Source organism: Protopterus annectens, chromosome 4.part1 (genome assembly GCF_019279795.1).
Source record: "Protopterus annectens isolate FY-2018-M chromosome 4.part1, PAN1.0, whole genome shotgun sequence".
In the NCBI taxonomy this organism is placed as follows: Eukaryota; Metazoa; Chordata; order Ceratodontiformes; family Protopteridae; genus Protopterus; species Protopterus annectens.
In genome coordinates this window covers 45767645-45790466 of record NC_056734.1, presented here as the reverse complement: position 1 = coordinate 45790466, position 22822 = coordinate 45767645, and the positions used below count along the sequence as shown (strand labels likewise).

At 41.0% G+C, this 22822-nt stretch overlaps 1 protein-coding gene across 2 annotated transcripts in view; it reads left to right on the top strand.

Annotated features, from left to right (window-relative positions):
* The window catches only part of BCHE (butyrylcholinesterase), a 1038257-nt gene that overhangs the window by 677467 nt on the left and 337968 nt on the right, over positions 1-22822 (top strand). The window lies entirely within an intron of this gene.

The window sequence follows — 22822 nt, the reverse complement described above, 5'->3', positions numbered from 1 at the left end:
AAAAAAATGGGAAAAAGGGGTTGTGGATGTATGGCTCTGTTCTATTCCTTTCTGATCTCTTATTTCTAAACAGAAAAGTACATGTATCCTGCAAAATTAGCATCTGACCATTTGGAATTATTCTGGTACATCTTCTTTCACCTATGTCACTCAACATCTCAGCATTAGCTCTGGCATGCAAAAATCACAGCAGAATGCCAAAAAAGACAAAAACAGGAAATCTTTCCAAGAAAGATGTTTACTATATAATCACTTGTTAGACCTCAGCTCTTATAAAAAAAAAGTACATCTTGCATATGGCCACCCTCAGTACCCACTTTTATAAAAAAAAAAACAGATTGTATAACAGTGCAAGCTTTCCACTGGAGATGAGGATTTTTCAAATGTTGGATCCAGATTGTTAAATTCTGTCGAAATTCTTCCCTGCCAAAAGTAGAGATCAGAAGCTCATTGCTTCTTGTCACTAATCAAATCGTACTTCAGATATACGTAAAATGGATGCTTTTTTGTGCAGTCAGTAGCATTTAGTGAGTACAGATTTTCATTAGCTGTGCTGGAAATGTGCAATGTGCTGCTCTGCTATACAACCGATGACTAGATCTCTAGCCAATAAATTCCACTGTGACTGCCTGCACAAAGAAGCAGCATCTGTTACTAATATGTTATTTACCATAACCACAGATGATGTTTTGATATTACTTTTTATTTTACATTCCCTTGAATCCTTTGATCTTAAATACAAATAAGGAGCATTAAACTGGAAAGAAAATTATACAAAAGCAACAGAAGATGTGTATAGTTGAGGCAGGACAGTCTGTTGATTCAGTTCTTCACACTGCAGTCATCCGAACACACAAATAAATTGAGTGGACAAAAGCACTATTTTTATCCACAATGGCCACCTTAAGACTCATACTGCAATATACAGTACACAGACAGACTGCACTTTAAATGCTTCACTACTCATAAACCGTGCACACAGTGGTTGTAATTAAACATAAGCATCAGAAGAAATGAAAATATGACAATATAGAAACAATGATCTCACTCTAGACATAACCATCAATACAAACGACAATAGTACTGATTCCCATAACCATCAACCACTAACAAAATGCCACAGTGGTCTGGATGCCCAACAGCAGCAATCATATGCAAATATCTAGCTAATAAAAAGATAATACATTGGCTCTAATTCCTCAAACTAGGGTTCCCATAAACAACAAACAGTAACAAAATGAAAATGTTGCACTGTGTCTAATTCCCCCAATACACTATATCCACCAGCATCTAGCACTAATAAGTGAAACAGATGTGCTTGGCACTGTAAATAGAGGGTATACCTTTAACCCCCAGTGGGTGTAGCTTGAGCCTTAAAAAAATAAAGTTATCAACTTACAGTTCTAACAAATACTCATTGACAGAAGTCAAATATCAATTCAGTTGTGTTTGGCATCATCTATGCTTCAAGATAAAATATTCTGATACCTTGTCTATGGCATGGTTTTGAAATTAGTATTGCAAAAATGAACAAGCAATATTTGACGCCTAGGGGCACAATAAGAGGTAGCTGTAGAAATGTGTGGAGGCGCACTCAGCTGTAATAAGTTAATATTATTTCAGTTTTTGGTTAGATAATGAAATGATCAATGGGAACCTACTTCAGTAACAGTCCAAGAGTGCTTTCCTGTTAATTCACATGCTCAGATTCACACATTTGGTAGGTAAATGGACTCAAACTCTGCACTACAGAAGGAACATTTTTAAAAGTTTAACAGTTCATAACTTTAATCCTCTACACTAACTTATAGGTTCATAGGTTAGTACTAGGCTAACTGCCCTTGCGAGTCATTTTAAGCCTAGCCAGTTATCCCTTGTGAGACTCAAACCCTGTACCTTATGTTTGTAAGGCAATCACCTTAACCATTAGGCCTTCTGGGGGCGGGGAGAATAATAAGTATAATTATAAAAAGTTAAAACAATTTAGCCGTATCGCTTTCTTTCTTTCTGTTGTATTTACTGTTGTGCTCCACAATGTGCCAATGTTCACTTTATTAGCTGCCTAATTAGATGAGTCTTCATTGGGGAATAGTTGTATTTCTTCATCGCTGATTGAAAAAAACTGCAATCTCACAGGATGACATTCTTTCTAAGGGCTGCCTACTGAAAATGCTAATCAAAGCTGAAATAGAGAAATAAGGCACTTACTCCAGCTTAGACAGTATTTCTCTAGTCTCCAGTGCTCATCTGATCTCAAGGGAAGCAAGTAGGCAATGCTGCCAGTAATCTGCAGGCCCAGTCACATCACCCATGTTAGGGTTGAGTCCATGTCAGTGAAACAGAATAAAATCACAAGCAAACCACAAAACTTTTAGAAATCCAAATGGAAAGATGTTTATTGAGCTTTTGTATTTATTGTTTAATTTTCGTAAGCTTCTTTTTGGCATCTTTTCCCAATGGATGGCTAAAACTAAAGCCTACCACTGTCTATTCAGCCAATCAACATCAATAGAGATTGGGTGTAGATGGAGATAGTATGATCCAAGATTATCTTGATAATATTGCTGAACAGTGAACAGGCCATTCACAGCAGACAAGGTATTGGTGACAATGAAGAGTTGGATTGCAGAGAACACACTGGTTAGTGATGGTTTTCTGAATGAGGTATGAAAAATGAGTAGAGATGGACTAGTAATTTTGCTGGCTAAGCTATTTAATTTAGTGTTGCAGCATAAAGATGTAACTCCTTCTTGAGAGAGGGTGATTGTAACATTTATACCTAAAGATGCTAAGCACCAGGGCCTGTTTTACGCATGGTGAAGACCTAAGCTATGAGAAGCTCTAGAGGCCCTCTTTGGCAAGTGCTAAGAAACAGTAAGGCTTCTAAGTGGGTGGGTGAAGAGTTGCACCTTTAAATATTTATAAAGTAAGTCTTGTTTAGTTTCAAGACATGTATTAATAGGAAACTAATTCATGGAGGCATTCATGTATGAAATTGTAATAAGACTGTAACACACTGAAACAATCTGAAATTCAGATTAAGTTCCAGTTATACTGTACAAATTTAGGAATAGATACGTAGATCAAAAATTAAAAAGACTAGAGTAAATGTGTAGCACTTTGGCTTTTTATTTTCCTCCTCATTGGAGTTGTGTATAATGAAGAAAAAATACATTTCAGAGGGAATTTGAACAATAATGACAGCTGCTTTTTTGCCAGAAGGGTGGATCTGGACAAATGACATCCATCTCTCTATATCTCTGTCTCTGTCTGTCTCTTGTAATTTGTTCTTTCGGTAATGATAAAAACACATATTGTGTAGATAACTGAGCTAATGACAAGGTTAGATGCTAAAATCTTTATCCTGCATCCCTTAATAAATTCTGTCTGTTTGAACTTGCTTTAGAATGTTTGACCACATTTATAATCCTGCAGATCAAAATCTTGGGGACCATTTTACTGGTGCAGTCTACTGAATGGTAACATATCCCCTGCATGTCCTAATGTAACAGCTCTAGTCCTACACCCCTGATCTGTAAATATACTACCTTCAAATTCACATCACCTCGGAGAGATGAGTGACATACAATGTTTCTGTTTTCGTGCAGTCTAGCAGTAAATTTAGAGTAGGGAGGTGATGGTGGAGAGCCCCCCTTTTGTAGTTTAGTGGGCTGAGACCCCAGCAAAACATTGTTAAGTTGTATATCTTCTTGCACTCTCCAGCAACAGTAAGATGGTCAGAGAGATTTTCATTGGTAGAATGTCCTATTTAGTCATACAGTTCTTGCTAACATCCCTAAACATCTTGGTCTTATACATAATCACTGACAGTAGTAAATATTTCCTTAATTGTTTTCCAGTTTTGATAATGGCAGTTGTGAATGCTAAAAAGACTTTGGCTGGATTTCTGAAAACTTAGCAGCATCGCTGTAAGTGATTTTCCATAACGAGTAGCCATGTGCAGGGTGTATATATGACTCAGACACACAAGTACTGCTAGAAGTAAATGCCAAGCAGCATTGTTGGCCACAACATATGTGCTAATGAATGTATAATCAGATGGCAATGAGCAGTAATATTAAAATGAATAGTGATTTGCATGCCAGTGGGGCAAATCAAGATGGTAGGGCAGTTCTTAAATGTATAAATCCTGCAAAATGGAGCTGCAACACTTGTGTTAATGAACACATTCAAGTCTCTGTACCGATGTAAAGGTTTTGTGAAAACATGTCAGGGGTTGTCACTGCATTAGTTAATGTGTATCTGCAAGAAGACCTTATTGTCACTACCAGACATGGTGGTGCATGCCATTGCTCTCAGAGGCTCCATGTTATCTGACTGAGCTTGACATTTTATGTCGTCAGCGATGCTAAAATTGTGGACTGGTAGCATGTGGGTAGGGACACCATGCAAGATAGTGTGGACATGTGTTGTCCTCAACTGCAGTCCCATGGGAGTCATGGAATACCTAACTGAGCGTATACTAAGGTATGTGTGGCTTTACATATATTAGCTAGAGCAACCATTCCCTGACCTGTTAGAGACTGAGTGGGGGTATCTCATGCATCTCTCTTGAGAATACTCCATCAGTTTCTTAATGCCATGCTTCAGCATCCAGGGAGCATATGTGGTTCCCACATATCACAGAGGAGAGGGAACACCATATGTGAATTCTGCAATATAGCCAATTTCCATGGGATAATGCGGGCCACAGACTGTACCAACATTGAAATAAAGGCCCCACCTGTGAAACTAGGAAGGATACACTTGAACCATAAAAGGTATCACTCCATCATCTGCCAGGCAGTCTGTAATATACAGGTTATTATCTACAGTATATCTGCAGACCGCACAGATAATTATCACAACCCCCACATGTGGCACACCTGCAACCTATACCATCACTTTGCCAAGGGGTTATTTCCCCCTCGGACATCTTATTTACAATGCAGAGTAAGCCCTGGAACAGTGGCTACTAATACCTATCAGAAATCCACAGAATGAGTCAGACCAGGTGTACAGCTATGCCTAGTCGCAAACAAGGTCCCTTATGTGTGGGTTGCTGAAGACATGCTTTTGTTATCTGGATTCATCTGGTGGTGCCCTGCTATGTGATTCTGGCACGTGCTCAAAAATATATTTCCTATTAGGCTTAACAATCCTTCAGCACACAAACTGCATTACTCTTACAGTACCCTCTCAAGCTACTCATTCACTAACCATAAAAGTAATGTCATACATACCTCATTATATAGTTAATAAACGCAGCAACTAACAATACCCATACTTTAATAAATGAAGTTGAAAATGTACCATTTACCTTATACAAGGTATGATCCAGCACACCTAAACAATCAGTATGAGATTCAGTTATTGATGGTGCTGCTCCTCCAGTTTTTCTGCAGCTTAGTGAGCCTCAGTGCCATCCCATTATCCCCTTGTGCTTGTATCATGCAAATTCAGGTATCTGTTCATGGTGCTTATACAAATGCAGACTCAACTCATTAATGTTTCTGTGCTACTCAAATTCCAAGTCACAAAGACTAGCTAAACTTCACACTAAATTCTACACAGTGTCATTCATGTGCCTAGGCACTTGTGGGCAGTACTACTCATGTACAGTCCACCCCATGGCTCCACTGGGGGCATATGTAATTCCACATCTGACGCACTGAAAATGGAGTAGCTGTAATTCATGCTGTATCCATAGCATATTAACAGAAACAGGGTTGCCATTTTTCACATTTACACTGCAACGTTCAAACATAATGCAGTACATATCTTGGGCCATCCCTACCATGGTTCATGCAAATGAGACGCCCCACATTGCATAACATTTAGCACACCTGAAAATGCTTGTGGGCTTGAGGTATCTCCCATTTCTCTGTGCAATTTGTCGGCATATAGATATGTCCTCAGAGGGAGAAGGGAGCACACCTTTCCATAAACAGAAGTATTTTGTCGAGGAGCTGAAAATCTTCCTCATCCTGCACATTGGATATAGCCACCGACTACTGGAAGAAGGGTATGAAGGTCCCAGTATAAGAACAGGGCCTGGAATGCTCTGTCAAAGGCTGTTAGCCATGCAACAGGCAACCCACTCACAAGTGAACAATGTTGCCACCCTTGAGCAACATGAGGAGACACCATCCAATCCTCCTTGGCTGATGGAAGGGTAGTGTTAAAGCTGTAGCACTACAAATGTACTGTAAATAATACTTACTGTATCTACACATAGAACCTGCCACTGTGTGCATCGACATAGCTTATACTTCTGTTTCTCTCTCTCCTTAGCCCCTCCTTAGTCCCTGAAGCTTCAGCAGAGAATGTGCAGTTGCACAGGAGGAGGAGGATAGAGCACCTTGGACAGTGCCAGGATTAGTATATCTGTTACTTTCACTACAAGTTTACATATTTTCAATCTCCCAAGCCAGTATAGCTGTAGTTTGGCACAGAGTAAGTTTTAACCAGAACTGTCACTTCCCTGCCTAGTTACATAGTTCAAAGGCAAAAAAGTGACTGTTAAATGCAGTAACTGTGAGTGTTTCCATGCTTTCATGGAACACTACAAGTAGCTTAACCACTTAAGGTTTTGCCTTTCAGATTTCATGTGCTAATGGTTTAGGTTTGATTCCCCCTCTTTTGTTGCCTATTGTGACATTTTGGTAATTTTCGTGTGGGTATTTGTTATATTTCTAAGAGCATACAATATTATAAGGGAGAAATATGTATGAGCTGCATTTTTTTATTGTTCATTTCACTCACTTGCCTTCCTTCTAAATATAGTTTCTCTGAGGACTTTACCATGTGTTTGACCTTCAGTTATGTTTTGCAAGTTGCTCAGCATGTTAGGGCTTTGCTTTTTGGATGGCATGTGCTTATAAATGTGGGTTTGATTCTCCCCATTGGCTGTCTATTGTATCATCGTTACTAATGGGGGGGGGGGGGGGGTGTTGTTCATCTGATTAAAGGCCCTACCATTTTATAAAGGAAAAATATGTATGAGATGCATTTTTTATTGTATGTGTACGTCCTATGTATCATTTTACTGAATATATAGTGAAGCAGTGCAGTGGTTAATGTTTTTCCTCACAAAAAGAGATTCTCATTTGATTCTCGGCCAGGGTGCCTTCTGTGTGGAGTCTGCATGTCTTGCCTGTGTTCCTGTAGGTTTCCTCCGGGTACTCTGGTTTCCTCCCACATTCCAAATACATGTGTCTGGAGCATTTCTCCCCGGGCCTCCTCTGAAAATAGGCTTTGTCCTAGTCAGACTTTCCCAGTCAATAAATGTTAAATAAATACATAAATAAATAAAATACCTTATCTGAGACCATTACTTTGTGTTTCACACCAAGCTTCAGATGGCTTGTACAAGTAACTTAACGTTTAAGGGTATGCATTAAAGATTACCTGTGGTGATGGGTTGTATATCACTGGACATTTGATGTGGGTTTTTGTCATGCTTTCAAGTATAGTACCTGTAGTAAGTAAAAATATATATATGAGATGCATTTTTTCACTGCTTCTGTACTTCCTTCTCCCCATCCTCTTTCTCAGCGTCCTTTGTATCACATTTATTTATTTTATTATTTTGATTCTGTACATTTATTTTACTGTTATATACAGCAGCACCTATATAACAGTAAAATAAATGTACAGATACTGTTATATACAGCAGCACCTACCCGCAGTGGTGGTGCTGCGGTAGTGTTGTCACCTCACAGTAAGACGCTGCCTGGTTCGATTCTCAGCTAGAGCGTCTTCTGCGTGGAGACATGCGTGAATGGCCGTACCTTCGTTGAAGGTTGTGCGTCAGGGCTGGTAACTCGGCACGTAAAAATCAACTACCAATCATTAGCAGACCGGAGTTCCGGGAAAAGCCGAAAGACACAACATAACAACAAACAGCAGTACCTAGACCTGCACCATTTCCTCCTATAAGACCTGTCAGGCCTCTATGTGTGACACCCCCACCACACAAAACATCTTGGGCCAGGCTGACATGGCCTCCTCCATATCTATAACATCACTTGTACTGGACACACCAGCCTGCCCTGCACTGGGGGATGGACCTGTTGTCCTCATCAGTAACAGTGTAAGTGCTGTTGATAGCTTCATAGTTTCATAGGTTCCTAAGTTCATAGGTGTTCACTAGCCTAACGACCACAAGGGACTTTTTAAGCCTAGCAATGCATCTCAAATCACTGACAAGTTCTGATACCCTTGATAAGTGTAAGTGTAAGTAGGGTCTTGGGAGATGAACCATTTACAAGCAGGGGCCTGGGAGATGAACCATTTACAGGTTGCCTGTGTCAATTGGAGACATAGGTGTCAAACCTGGGATGAATTTCCTGTTCCTCATACAATTGTCCAAGTTGAATTGGCTTAGGGATGAACTCTGCTTCACATGGATGGGGTGCCTGTTCCAGACACAGGGTAGTCTCTGGGATACATACCTGTCTGTCCAGCAGGTCCTGTTTATATCATAGGCAAGGTTTAAGTCTTTAGAATGGGTAATTCTGGTGCTGTTTGTTTTGTGAATATGCAGGAAGTCCATCAGAGTGGGTGGGTCTGACAATGCCCTGTATGCCAGGCATAGATCTCCCCTCAACAACCTGTAGGAGACAGAATACAGGGATAGTGCCTTGAGGTGTTCTGCATAAGACATTTTATTTATACCCTGTATTCTTTTAGTGAGGAACCACTGTGGGCATTCCAATTGTTGAACATGCTTGGTTAGGTATATATCAAAGGGGCATTGTACTCAATGGTAGAACTGATTAATGCCAAATACAGTGGAACAATGACTTCTTTGGACCTAGATGCCATACCTTTGTTTATAAGTTGCGCAACATAGAATGATTTCCTCACAACTGTAGTCACATGATGGTCAAAAGCTATGTTACACTCTGTGTGTCCCTAAATCCCTGACTACTTGGTCAACTTTAAGGGGTCTGTTGTCAATATGATAGTTACCAGGGGTGAATAGCTTCCCAAAGGTACTATTATGCATTTCTTGGCATTTAGTTTTAGTCCATGGCTCTGACACCAGCTGTTTGTTTGTGTCAGCCCAACCTGGAGAACATTTGCGTCAGTGTGGGATTCAATGACAGGTCCTAATTTGTAATCATCTGCAGATTTAGTCAGCCATAGACCACTGACATTGGCCTTGACTTCAGAGAAGTAAATGCCAAAAAGGAGCAGTCCAAGGACTGATCCCTGAGGGACTCCTTTTCTGACTGTCCTCTTTGTACTCCACAATTCTAACTTCCTGGGTCCTGTCTATGAGCCAGATGACTATCCACTGGGTCACATACAGATTTGTACCTAACCTGTTGAGTTTGTCAACAATGCCAGACTTGGGTATTGTGTCAAATGCCTTGGCCAGGTCAAGGTAAGCAGTGTGAAACATTTTGCCCTCATTCATTGCTTTGGTGATCTTCCCAAAGAAGTCCACTAGGATGAGTAGGCATGACCTGCCCTTGATGAAACCAGACTGTGCTGCTTCCAGTGTCTGGAGGCTTACTGTATCATTATTGATCATTTCCATGATAATTCTTTCCATGGCTTTGCATATAAGACAAGTGAGACTTATGGGTCTGTAGTTTCCACGGTCTGTAAAAAAAGAGTTATAGTAATGGAAAAAGTCCAGGCGACCGGACCTTTTTCCATTACTATAACTCTGATTTACAATGTGCGCGCTGACCAATCAGCGTGCACGTTTTTGAATATTAATGGGGGGGGGGGGGTCATTGTATAATGTTCCTTATTTGCAATCCGAAAATAATTATTGTTGCTTTACCTCTAACTCTGCAGGATACAGATGAAAGGTATGATTTGTCCATAAATATGTATAACACTTGGCACCTGACCCACAGAAATATTTTACCACACCTTCTCCACGTCCATCTTGCTCATTCTTTATGTTTTGATTTAAGCTGTACCGTCTGGATACTTCCCCCTTTTTCATCACCTTTATATATTCTCGCTTATGCCCTTTAATTTGGTCAGGAAAATAGATGAGCACTTCTATATATTGGCCGTGTAATACTCCACATAACTTCTTCTGCTGCTTGCTGTTCCTTTCCACACGTGATCATGCAGAACCTCTTGGAGGTGAATATGTGAACTGCATTCACTGCCTTTCTTTATTGTTTCCTGCAGCCACATTACAGTAGTACATGGTGTTAATGCAGAGTTGCTTACTGCCATGAGCAGGATATTAAATAAGCTCACATTCTCACACTGGTTTTCCCTGCTCTTCATTAAGACTGAACTTAAGGCCTGATCACACAAGGAAAACAGTAGTGGGCTGGCCTCAACTGTACCCATAGTGTTTCTGAATCCAGGTGTTTATCTATGTTATGAACTGCCCTGATGAATTTCTAAATTACCTGTTAAGCTTGTTTTCAGAAAAAGACAAAAACTGGAACATTTTCCATGACTTATAACTGAAGTATCGCACAAAAAAAAAAGTGGAGTCTGAAGACTGGTAGAGATGGGTGAAGGTTGCCAGCCTAGCCATATAGAATTGTGCAGATAATTCTGTAATTTGTAAATATGAATGTTGAACTTAAAACAGAAAGCTAAGTCAAGCATTTCTTGTTGGTCCTTTGAAATTAAAATTATTTCATCATTACCTTTGATGTTTTACAGGTCGGCTCCAGTCCGGCTAGATGAAGGCTTCCTGCTTATTGTTTTAAGGCTAAAGTTATTGACCAGAATTTACATGTGGAATGTCCTTTATTCCTCTAAGTGCCACCACCCAGCTAACATTAGCAGCTACCCAAAGGCCCTAAGTGTAAAATAATGTAAATGCAGTTTCTGTCAGCCTGGGAACACAAGGAAGGTATAAAAGATGATGTAATGTTTAGCAGAACTGGAGTTTTAATTTAAACAGTGAGAACCAGAGATTATTAAGCATTTTTGTCTGACTTTCCAACTCACAGCCCTGCCTGTTGCTCTCTGTAAGTAAGTTATTTTAGAAGTGTGTTTTCTTGTAGCAATAGCTAGGAATTAGAAAGTTTAGACTAAGTGTTTTTCTGTGATGTCAGAACTGTACTACTGATTTATTTTAAGTATTTCTGTGTGATCTCTGAACTCTTTTGACTAGCACTGTGTAGCACTGTGTAGTAGAAAGTATAGTCGTGTGGTTTTAATTATTTATTATTAAATATTTTAAAACCTTTTAACTGTGGCTGGTTTGTGTAGACATAAGTTAGGCTTTAGATTACATTGCATATCTATAGAGTTTATTGTACAAAGCCACTCTAATAAGCCTTGACTGATTAGTCACACTTACTAATTGGATAATAATATTGCACAGTAATAATTGGACACCCTTTTAAGGGCCTTTGGGTAGCTGATAATGTTAGCTGGGTGGTGGCAGTAATTACTACCGTATAGTCTGGGTAAAAGGGGGCACAGCTGGAGAACCTGTGCCAGCCTTCCCCAGAAGTATCTGTGTGGTTTTATAAACTTTCTTATGTCAAAGTGTGTGTGTGTGTGTGTGTGTGTGTGTGTGTGTGTGTGTTTGTCAGCTACTTGGGAAGGGACACGAAGCCCTGGTTGGACAGAGAGGGTGTTGGAGATTTTAGCTTGCCCAGCTAGGCTGAGATCTGGACCCTATAGCTGTGCCAGTGGGGAGTCTTATTGGGGACCTGGGGAGCAAGGGAGAAACCGGCCCCGTACTGACTGTGATCTCTGTGTGCTCTTAATGGAAATTGCACTTTACTGTGTGTATTTGTTATCCTTTCCTCATGTATGAGACGCCCTCTCTGGTGTTAGTGGTGAGGATTGAGGCTCCTTGATTGCTGAGCCATGGCACTGGCGTCACATGGAGTATTATTTTGATGAGCACGATAAGCTGAAATAGCTAATAGCATTTAATTCAAAAATCAAAATAAGGAAAATACTTTCTGTAGAGTGTAAAATCCAGGACACTGAGCATGCAGGCAGCACAACGGTACATTGAGTAGCCTTTGTTTTCACCCTTCATCGTGTAAACTTCGTGGATGGTGGTAGTTGTTACCATGGTCACTAAGAAGATGGCTTTGACTCTTAAGCATAGAGAGACGTTCCATGTAGGAGGAAATCTGCTGTACCCTCACTCTAAAATAAACCCCTCCAGCATTTGGAGCATCATGGGTGGAGGGCTATCACACAGATTCAGCAGAGTTGGAGAACATAATTTTTGGTATGTTAATTTCAGTAAGTGTTAGCTCATCCAACTCATTAGAAACTGTTGTTCCAACTGTCAGGTTAAACCATAAATCTATGTTCATCTAACTTTGAGGAATATTACAGGTAAGGAAAGTGTAGCAAAAGACATTTAATAGCTTACCAAGGCACTATACAGTTCATATTTGACTTAAATTTTGCTGAAGTTTTAGATAGGACAAGCATTCAAAAAGTTTGTAGGGACATTGGTATAAATAGTTGTTCAAAAATGTACATATGCCAGCAAGGATAACATGCTCAATGAGATTTATAGTATAGAAATGAAATAAGGAGTGATACAGTGATTAGTGTTTTATCCTTTTCTGTGGGGTTCTCAGCTGGGCCGCCTTCCATGTTGTCTGCATGCCTTTCCTGTGCTCAGTGTGTCAATCTGTAGCTTTCTATACGAGTTCACTCACACAGAGTGTCTGCTTGTGCATGTGTCTTGTGCATGCTCTTGTATTGGCGTGTGTGTGTGTGTGTGTGTGTGTGTGTGTGTGTGTGTGTGTGTGTGTGTGTGTGTTTCATCAGCTAGAAGCTGAGGTATGAAGAAGATCAGATTGGATGGACACTCGGCTAAGTGAACAGTACAAAACTGCTGTGACTGAGAGTCATAGTCATTCACATTCACAGTTAATGCAATGTAGACCTGATGGGAATGTACATGAATATGAGTTATTGAATAAGAGAAATGCAGCTCGAATTAGCTGTGGAGCACAAGTTGTACTGCTGTACCCTTTTCTTGAATCCCAGCCAGCACAGGTTTTCTTTTACTTGCGTGCTATAATGGCTGGTTGAGATACTGACAGAAACAAAAGACAAATGACAAATCAATGAATGGAACAGGAAGTTTTCCATGAGTTTCAGACTTCTATTTATCATTTTTTTTACTTTCACATCTGTTCTTTGCTTTTTAAACACCAACTAGCTCCATTAGTTTACTGTCCAACTTATAAATAGTATGAATTACAGATAGCTCTAAAGAAGAAAGGCAGCCTTCCTCTCTTAAACATTTGCAGACCCAGAAATGCATACTCAAGTTATCTCCCTGTGCCTTTTATAATGTTCACAAAGCAACTAATGAGAAAAGGAGTGGTATTTTGTACATGAGTATATTAAAAAAAAAATCCAGTTGAGGAAAGGTTCCCAAATGAATGTAACTTTATGACATGGGAAATGATATTGCAAAAATATGTTGAGGTAAGAAGAGCAAAATCATTTCTTTTGGTATGATATTATAGAGTTCATAGGTTCATAGGTTCATAGGTTCATACTAGGCTATCTGCCCGAGGGCATTTACAAGCCTAGCCCATAGTTTTGTGGCTTACGCCACCCCTTTAGTATGGGGAACTATACCCATTATTTTGCTGTGCCTCTGTCGAGCAGTGACACTGAGGTAATCCCTGGGGTATATCTGCGATCTCCCATCCATTGGTCAAGATTTCTCTTGAACAAGGCCAGCGAGGTGCTCTGCCTCACATATACCGGGATTTTGTTCCACAGCATAGGGAGTCTTTGGGTGATGAATCTATCCCTCCAGCACGGCCTATTAATAGCCGTGTCGAGGTTTAAGTCTCCGGCCCTTGTGGCTCTGACGGATCTAGATTTTTGAGGTGAAGCATATTCATCAAATCTGGGTTTGACATGGCCTTGTATGTTAGGCAAAGGTCACCTCTGAGCAGCGGTGCGACTGAATAGAGCTGGAGTTCTTTCAGTCGGGCAGCATAGGACAGATGTTTGAGACCCTTTATCCTTTTGGTAAGGAACGTTTGTGGCCTCTCCAGCTGCTGCAAGTGTCGGGTCAGATACATTCCAAATGGGGCATTGTACTCAATCATTGGTCTGATGAGTGATGAGTATAGGGAGACTATGACCTCCCTTGATCTAGATGAGAATCCCTTCTTGATAAGGTGGGCAATGTAGAAGGTCTTCCTAACTACTTTAGCTACATGGGTGTCGAATGACAGACTACTATCAACCTGGGTCCCCAGGTCCCTGATACCTTCTTCTGTGCTCAGTGGATTGCCACCTATTTGGTAGCTAGGGGTAACCTTGTTTTTCCCGAAGGGTATGACTATGCATTTTTGGCATTTAACTTTAGGCCATGGCTCTGGCACCAGTTATCCGTTTCTGTGAGACCCTTCTGAAGGATATCTGTGTCAGATGTGTTTCCTACTATGGCGCCCAGTTTGCAGTCATCTGCAAACTTTGTCAGCCATAACCCTCCTGTGTTAGCTTGTACTTTGGAAAAGTAGATGCCAAACAAGAGTGGGCCCAGGACTGAGCCCTGTGGTACACCACTTGTGACAGGCTTTGAGTCTGACATGGCGCCAGCAACTCTGACCCTGTGGGTTCTGTCACTCAGCCAGTTTGCAACCCATCTTGTGATGTATGGGTTAACATTTAAGCTGATGAGTTTTTCAATGATACCCGAGTGGGGTATTGTATCGAAGGCCTTCGCCAGATCGAGGTAGGCTGTATGGACTGCCTTTCCCTCATCAATGGCTTTGGTGACTGTTTTGAAAAAGTCAACCAAGTTTTGAAGGCATGATCTGCCTTTGACAAAGCCAAACTGGGATGGATCCAAAGTCTGCAAGTTCCCTATGTCTTTATTTATGAGGTCCATTATGATCCTCTCCATGGCTTTGCAGATAAGGCTTGTCAAGCTAATGGGCCGGTAATTTCCAGGGTCGGTGGAGGCACCGCCTTTGTGAAGTGGGAGCACAGATGCAGTGCGCCACTCCTGGGTGCGTATCCAGAGGTAAGACTATGATTAAACAGCTGTCCTAGCTGTGGGTTTAATTCCTCATTGAGTTCGTGGAGCACACAGCCGGGGACACCATCAGGTCCCATGGATGCTGTGTTTTTTGCTTTGGAGAGAGCAGTTCTCACTTGGGCGTTGGAGATGTTTGGGGGCTGCAATCACTTGGTATAGATATCTCTCCTTTGGGGAGGGGAGAAGTTTGCACTGAACCTGTCAGCCAGTATGTTGGCAATGTCTGCAGGATCAGTAATCTTCACATCATTTTGAACTAGTTCTGAACATATCTGGGAGTTTCCTCCCAGGTTTCTAACATAGCTAAAGAAGGCCTTATGATTGTCTTTTGAGTCTTTAGCTATTTTTCTCTCAAAATTTGCTTTGGATGATTTTATGAGAGCTCTTAGTTTTTTACTTATAGTGATCAAGGGTGTCTTACCTTTTAAGGATTTTGCTCTATCTTGTAGTAGCTTCCTCCTTTTGTTGTAGAGTTTGTTTATGGCTGGGGTCCACCAGACTGGACGCTTGCCTTTGGTATAAAGAGTCTTTGTTTTGCTTGGGATTGCCTTATCCATGCAGTCCTGCAGGTGCTGGTAGAAGGCATTTGTAAGTGATTCAGCGGCTTGAGTACTGTTTTCCGCCGGCTCGGGGCCTTAAAGGAGACCACACTAGTCTTTAGAAGTGTGAAGTCAGCTTTGAGAAGTTCTTTACTGTGGTCTTTTTTATTTCAGGTGGGGTGGGATGAGGACCTCCAGCGAGATTAGTTTGTGATCTGATCTCACCAGTGAGGGGTATACTTCGGTGTTGAACATTGTGCTCCCATGTTCGTGATGATGAGATCAAGTATGTTTTCTCCTCTTGTGGGATGGTGACTAGTTGTTCCATGGCATTTGAGTTAATGAATTCCAGGAACTTTTGGGCTAGGGTGTTTGGGCTTGAGTAGTGTTCCCAGTCTATATTAGGGTAATTGAAGTCACCTAGTATGATGGTGTTTGGTGATACATTTATCCCTCTAGTGTTTTCTGGAAGGCCATGTGAGGTTCCTGAGTTTGTGAGGGTGGCCTGTAACATGCTACAATTTGCAGAGCAGTCTTGCCTATGGTTAATTGCACCTGGATGGTCTCCGATGCATCGCGTTGCCACCAGTCTTGAGGTGTGGGTGTCCTTGATGAATATGGATACCCTCCTTTCTTGGTATTGTCCGGATTTTGGGGCCGGAATGCATGATATGAGGTAAAACCTGATAGTGCTGGGGTGCTCTCAGGAGCCTTGAACCAGGTTTCTGTCACAGCACAGACATCGATGTTCTCCATACTGAGAAGGGCCTCGAGTGCGTGCATTTTGAGATTTAGACTTCTGGCATTGAGCAGCATTACCCTTAGTTTTTCCTTTTTTGTGTTCTAGGGTGGTAGGTTTAGAATTTGAGCGTTGCCTAAAAAAGGCACTATGGGGGTGGCAAGAGCCTTTGCCAATATCCGGAATCCCAGGGGTGACAGGTGCAAGCCGTCCCTTGCGAAGCAGCGTGGCTTGTCCAGCATGTCATCCCAGGCAGACAGACATTGGATCCCCTTTGAATGACACCAGAGTTTAAGCCAATTGTTAAAGCTGATCATCTTATCTCTGTATTGTGGCATCATTCTTGGTGAAGGTAGGATACTGCTCAAGGTCAGGGTCATACCTGCCTGGGCTACATAATCAGAGAGCTCCTCAATGTCTCCTTTCATGTAGTCCAAGGAGGTACGTCTCAGGTCGTTTACACCAGTGTGGACAATGACTGAGTCGTATTTGTACCTGCTGTTGAGAGACCTGAGTGCTTGCGTTATGTGGCGGATTCTAGCACCCGACAGGCAGCTTACTGTGACCTTCTCCTTACTCAGTCTGGTGAGCGGGACGTCAGTGTGTCTGACTATGGAGTCACCAATGACTAGTGTGTCTGGCATTGTGTTTGGCCTTAAGGGCTGTGACGGTTTGACACTCTGACAGTGAGGTCTATGTGTTGCAGGTGTTGTGTTCTGAGGTGGTGGTTGTTTGGGTGTCTGCTTTGGTGGCCTCTGCTGTTTTGGTAGATTTTTTATCAGAGCCTCCGAGTATGTCTTTGTGTGTTTATGTGTATGATTTGAGGTTGTGATGGTACTATGTGAGACTGGGTCTATAGTGTGTGTGGTAACCTTCTCCTCCTGACTGGTCTTGCCTGTCCTATGTTGAGAGAGCTCAGCCTCCAGTTTGGCCGTATAGTTGCATCTCTCGCATGTATTTGTGTTTTGTGGGAGGAGGAGAGGGTTGTCTGTGTACATGAGGCAATTGTAACATTGCCTCAATATTCCCAGGTTCACCAGCTGAGCAGGAGAGGACACTAGCAACTGATCCCTCGACATGCTAGAAGGACTAGACAAAAACTTTAAAAGAGATTCCGGGGACGTGGGTGACCGAGAAATGGGGTTTGCCTTTTGGGGTGCTATCTATAAGAGTGCCGTATCAAGGTAATAAGTACTGTAGGAGCAAGTGCTAGGTTTAACAGATAGAGAATAGTCTACTTGGAGTCAAGTAGAGATGATCTTTTTAGTTATAGGATACGCTGATTAGATCAGTAGTATGGTTCGAGGAAGGTAGTTTTAAGGGAAAATTTGAAGAGTGGACTTTAGGTAGCCCGAATAGTTTAAACCTGCTTAACCGGAGCTGCCCTAGTGTGCAACAGTGGCAACTCTGAGCTAAATCGCGCTAAAGCGTGCTTTATAGCAGGGGGCTGGAAAAGACAGGAAATGACCCAAAATGGCCAATAAACTACAAGTTACTGCCTTAAACCACTCCTCTGAGGACAAACAGGCAGCTCAGTACTCCCTACTCCCACTAGTGAGTAAAGAAACTACCCCTTGACCAAACAAGGAAAATGGAGAAACACAGGAACCAAGACAAAGCCCAGGGATCAGCAAATCTGATCACTGGAACAAACTAGTAGGAAAGTATGGAAAACAAGAGTATTTTTTGTTTTTCAAGTTTTTTTCAGATAGGCAGAAAATACAATAAATGCTGTGTTTTTCGACTAAATGCTATCAAAAGCTAGTACACTTGAGTGTATTAGCCTGTTGTTTAACTTTTCAGCAAAACTTAAACAAGCAAGTGCAACAAACAATTCAAGCTATTAAAAACAGTAAAAACAGGTAATAGCAGAATAAAACAGGCAGAAATAGCAATCGAAAGGCTTAAAAAGTCGAAAATGCAGAAAAAATACTAAGAATCTGGAAAGTTTGTCTTTTCTGGTCTCTGCTGCTCTAGGAACTCTGCTGGACACCACGAGGAGCTGTGCTGAGTTCTCTATAGCCAGAAAAGCCCGCCAAAGCGTGCTTTATAGCAGGGGGCTGGAAAAGACAGGAAATGACCCAAAATGGCCAATAAACTACAAGTTACTGCCTTAAACCACTCCTCTGAGGACAAACAGGCAGCTCAGTACTCCCTACTCCCACTAGTGAGTAAAGAAACTACCCCTTGACCAAACAAGGAAAATGGAGAAACACAGGAACCAAGACAAAGCCCAGGGATCAGCAAATCTGATCACTGGAACAAACTAGTAGGAAAGTATGGAAAACAAGAGTATTTTTTTTGTTTTCTTCAAGTTTTTTTTTTCAGATAGGCAGAAAATACAATAAATGCTGTGTTTTTCGACTAAATGCTATCAAAAGCTAGTACACTTGAGTGTATTAGCCTGTTGTTTAACTTTTAAGCAAAACTTAAACAAGCAAGTGCAACAAACAATTCAAGCTATTAAAAACAGTAAAAACAGGTAATAGCAGAATAAAACAGGCAGAAATAGCAATCGAAAGGCTTAAAAAGTCGAAAATGCAGAAAAAAATACTTAGAATCTTGAAAGTTTGTCTTTTCTGGTCTCTGCTGCTCTAGGAACTCTGCTGGACACCACGAGGAGCTGTGCTGAGTTCTCTATAGCCAGAAAAGCCCGCCAAAGCGTGCTTTATAGCAGGGGGCTGGAAAAGACAGGAAATGACCCAAAATGGCCAATAAACTACAAGTTACTGCCTTAAACCACTCCTCTGAGGACAAACAGGCAGCTCAGTACTCCCTACTCCCACTAGTGAGTAAAGAAACTACCCCTTGACCAAACAAGGAAAATGGAGAAACACAGGAACCAAGACAAAGCCCAGAGATCAGCAAATCTGATCACTGGAACAAACTATTAGGAAAGTATGGAAAACAAGAGTATTTTTTTGTTTTTTCAAGTTTTTTTTCAGATAGGCAGAAAATACAATAAATGCTGTGTTTTTCGACTAAATGCTATCAAAAGCTAGTACACTTGAGTGTATTAGCCTGTTGTTTAACTTTTAAGCAAAACTTAAACAAGCAAGTGCAACAAACAATTCAAGCTATTAAAAACAGTAAAAACAGGTAATAGCAGAATAAAACAGGCAGAAATAGCAATCGAAAGGCTTAAAAAGTCGAAAATGCAGAAAAAATACTTAGAATCTGGAAAGTTTGTCTTTTCTGGTCTCTGCTGCTCTAGGAACTCTGCTGGACACCACGAGGAGCTGTGCTGAGTTCTCTATAGCCAGAAAAGCCCGCCAAAGCGTGCTTTATAGCAGGGGCTGGAAAAGACAGGAAATGACCCAAAATGGCCAATAAACTACAAGTTACTGCCTTAAACCACTCCTCTGAGGACAAACAGGCAGCTCAGTACTCCCTACTCCCACTAGTGAGTAAAGAAACTACCCCTTGACCAAACAAGGAAAATGGAGAAACACAGGAACTAAGACAAAGCCCAGGGATCAGCAAATCTGATCACTGGAACAAACTAGTAGGAAAGTATGGAAAACAAGAGTATTTTTTTTTTTTTTCAAGTTTTTTTTCAGATAGGCAGAAAATACAATAAATGCTGTGTTTTTCGACTAAATGCTATCAAAAGCTAGTACACTTGAGTGTATTAGCCTGTTGTTTAACTTTTAAGCAAAACTTAAACAAGCAAGTGCAACAAACAATTCAAGCTATTAAAAACAGTAAAACAGGTAATAGCAGAATAAAACAGGCAGAAATAGCAATCGAAAGGCTTAAAAAGTCGAAAATGCAGAAAAAAATACTTAGAATCTGGAAAGTTTGTCTTTTCTGGTCTCTGCTGCTCTAGGAACTCTGCTGGACACCACGAGGAGCTGTGCTGAGTTCTCTATAGCCAGAAAAGCCCGCCAAAGCGTGCTTTATAGCAGGGGCTGGAAAAGACAGGAAATGACCCAAAATGGCCAATAAACTACAAGTTACTGCCTTAAACCACTCCTCTGAGGACAAACAGGCAGCTCAGTACTCCCTACTCCCACTAGTGAGTAAAGAAACTACCCCTTGACCAAACAAGGAAAATGGAGAAACACAGGAACTAAGACAAAGCCCAGGGATCAGCAAATCTGATCACTGGAACAAACTAGTAGGAAAGTATGGAAAACAAGAGTATTTTTTTGTTTTTTCAAGTTTTTTTTTCAGATAGGCAGAAAATACAATAAATGCTGTGTTTTTCGACTAAATGCTATCAAAAGCTAGTACACTTGAGTGTATTAGCCTGTTGTTTAACTTTTAAGCAAAACTTAAACAAGCAAGTGCAACAAACAATTCAAGCTATTAAAAACAGTAAAAACAGGTAATAGCAGAATAAAACAGGCAGAAATAGCAATCGAAGGCTTAAAAAGTCGAAAATGCAGAAAAAATACTTAGAATCTGGAAAGTTTGTCTTTCTGGTCTCTGCTGCTCTAGGAACTCTGCTGGACACCACAAGGAGCTGTGCTGAGTTCTCTATAGCCAGAAAAGCCCGCCAAAGCGTGCTTTATAGCAGGGGGCTGGAAAAGACAGGAAATGACCCAAAATGGCCAATAAACTACAAGTTACTGCCTTAAACCACTCCTCTGAGGACAAACAGGCAGCTCAGTACTCCCTACTCCCACTAGTGAGTAAAGAAACTACCCCTTGACCAAACAAGGAAAATGGAGAAACACAGGAACCAAGACAAAGCCCAGGGATCAGCAAATCTGATCACTGGAACAAACTAGTAGGAAAGTATGGAAAACAAGAGTATTTTTTTGTTTTTCAAGTTTTTTTTCAGATAGGCAGAAAATACAATAAATGCTGTGTTTTTCGACTAAATGCTATCAAAAGCTAGTACACTTGAGTGTATTAGCCTGTTGTTTAACTTTTAAGCAAAACTTAAACAAGCAAGTGCAACAAACAATTCAAGCAATTAAAAACAGTAAAAACAGGTAATAGCAGAATAAAACAGGCAGAAATAGCAATCGAAAGGCTTAAAAAGTCGAAAATGCAGAAAAAAATACTTAGAATCTGGAAAGTTTGTCTTTTCTGGTCTCTGCTGCTCTAGGAACTCTGCTGGACACCACGAGGAGCTGTGCTGAGTTCTCTATAGCCAGAAAAGCCCGCCAAAGCGTGCTTTATAGCAGGGGGCTGGAAAAGACAGGAAATGACCCAAAATGGCCAATAAACTACAAGTTACTGCCTTAAACCACTCCTCTGAGGACAAACAGGCAGCTCAGTACTCCCTACTCCCACTAGTGAGTAAAGAAACTACCCCTTGACCAAACAAGGAAAATGGAGAAACACAGGAACGAAGACAAAGCCCAGGGATCAGCAAATCTGATCACTGGAACAAACTAGTAGGAAAGTATGGAAAACAAGAGTATTTTTTGTTTTTTCAAGTTTTTTTTTCAGATAGGCAGAAAATACAATAAATGCTGTGTTTTTCGACTAAATGCTATCAAAAGCTAGTACACTTGAGTGTATTAGCCTGTTATTTAACTTTTAAGCAAAACTTAAACAAGCAAGTGCAACAAACAATTCAAGCTATTAAAAACAGTAAAAACAGGTAATAGCCGAATAAAACAGGCAGAAATAGCAATCGAAAGGCTTAAAAAGTCGAAAATGCAGAAAAAAATACTTAGAATCTGGGAAGTTTGTCTTTTCTGGTCTCTGCTGCTCTAGCAACTCTGCTGGACACCACGAGGAGCTGTGCTGAGTTCTCTATAGCCAGAAAAGCCCGCCAAAGCGTGCTTTATAGCAGGGGGCTGGAAAAGACAGGAAATGACCCAAAATGGCCAATAAACTACAAGTTACTGCCTTAAACCACTCCTCTGAGGGCAAACAGGCAGCTCAGTACTCCCTACTCCCACTAGTGAGTAAAGAAACTACCCCTTGACCAAACAAGGAAAATGGAGAAACACAGGAACCAAGACAAAGCCCAGGGATCAGCAAATCTGATCACTGGAACAAACTAGTAGGAAAGTATGGAAAACAAGAGTATTTTTTTGTTTTTTCAAGTTTTTTTTTCAGATAGGCAGAAAATACAATAAATGCTGTGTTTTTCGACTAAATGCTATCAAAAGCTAGTACACTTGAGTGTATTAGCCTGTTGTTTATCTTTTAAGCAAAACTTAAACAAGCAAGTGCAACAAACAATTCAAGCTATTAAAAACAGTAAAAACAGGTAATAGCAGAATAAAACAGGCAGAAATAGCAATCGAAAGGCTTAAAAAGTCGAAAATGCAGAAAATAATACTTAGAATCTGGAAAGTTTGTCTTTTCTGGTCTCTGCTGCTCTAGGAACTCTGCTGGACACCACGAGGAGCTGTGCTGAGTTCTCTATAGCCAGAAAAGCCAAAGCGTGCTTTATAGCAGGGGGCTGGAAAAGACAGGAAATGACCCAAAATGGCCAATAAACTACAAGTTACTGCCTTAAACCACTCCTCTGAGGACAAACAGGCAGCTCAGTACTCCCTACTCCCACTAGTGAGTAAAGAAACTACCCCTTGACCAAACAAGGAAAATGGAGAAACACAGGAACTAAGAAGAAGAGGA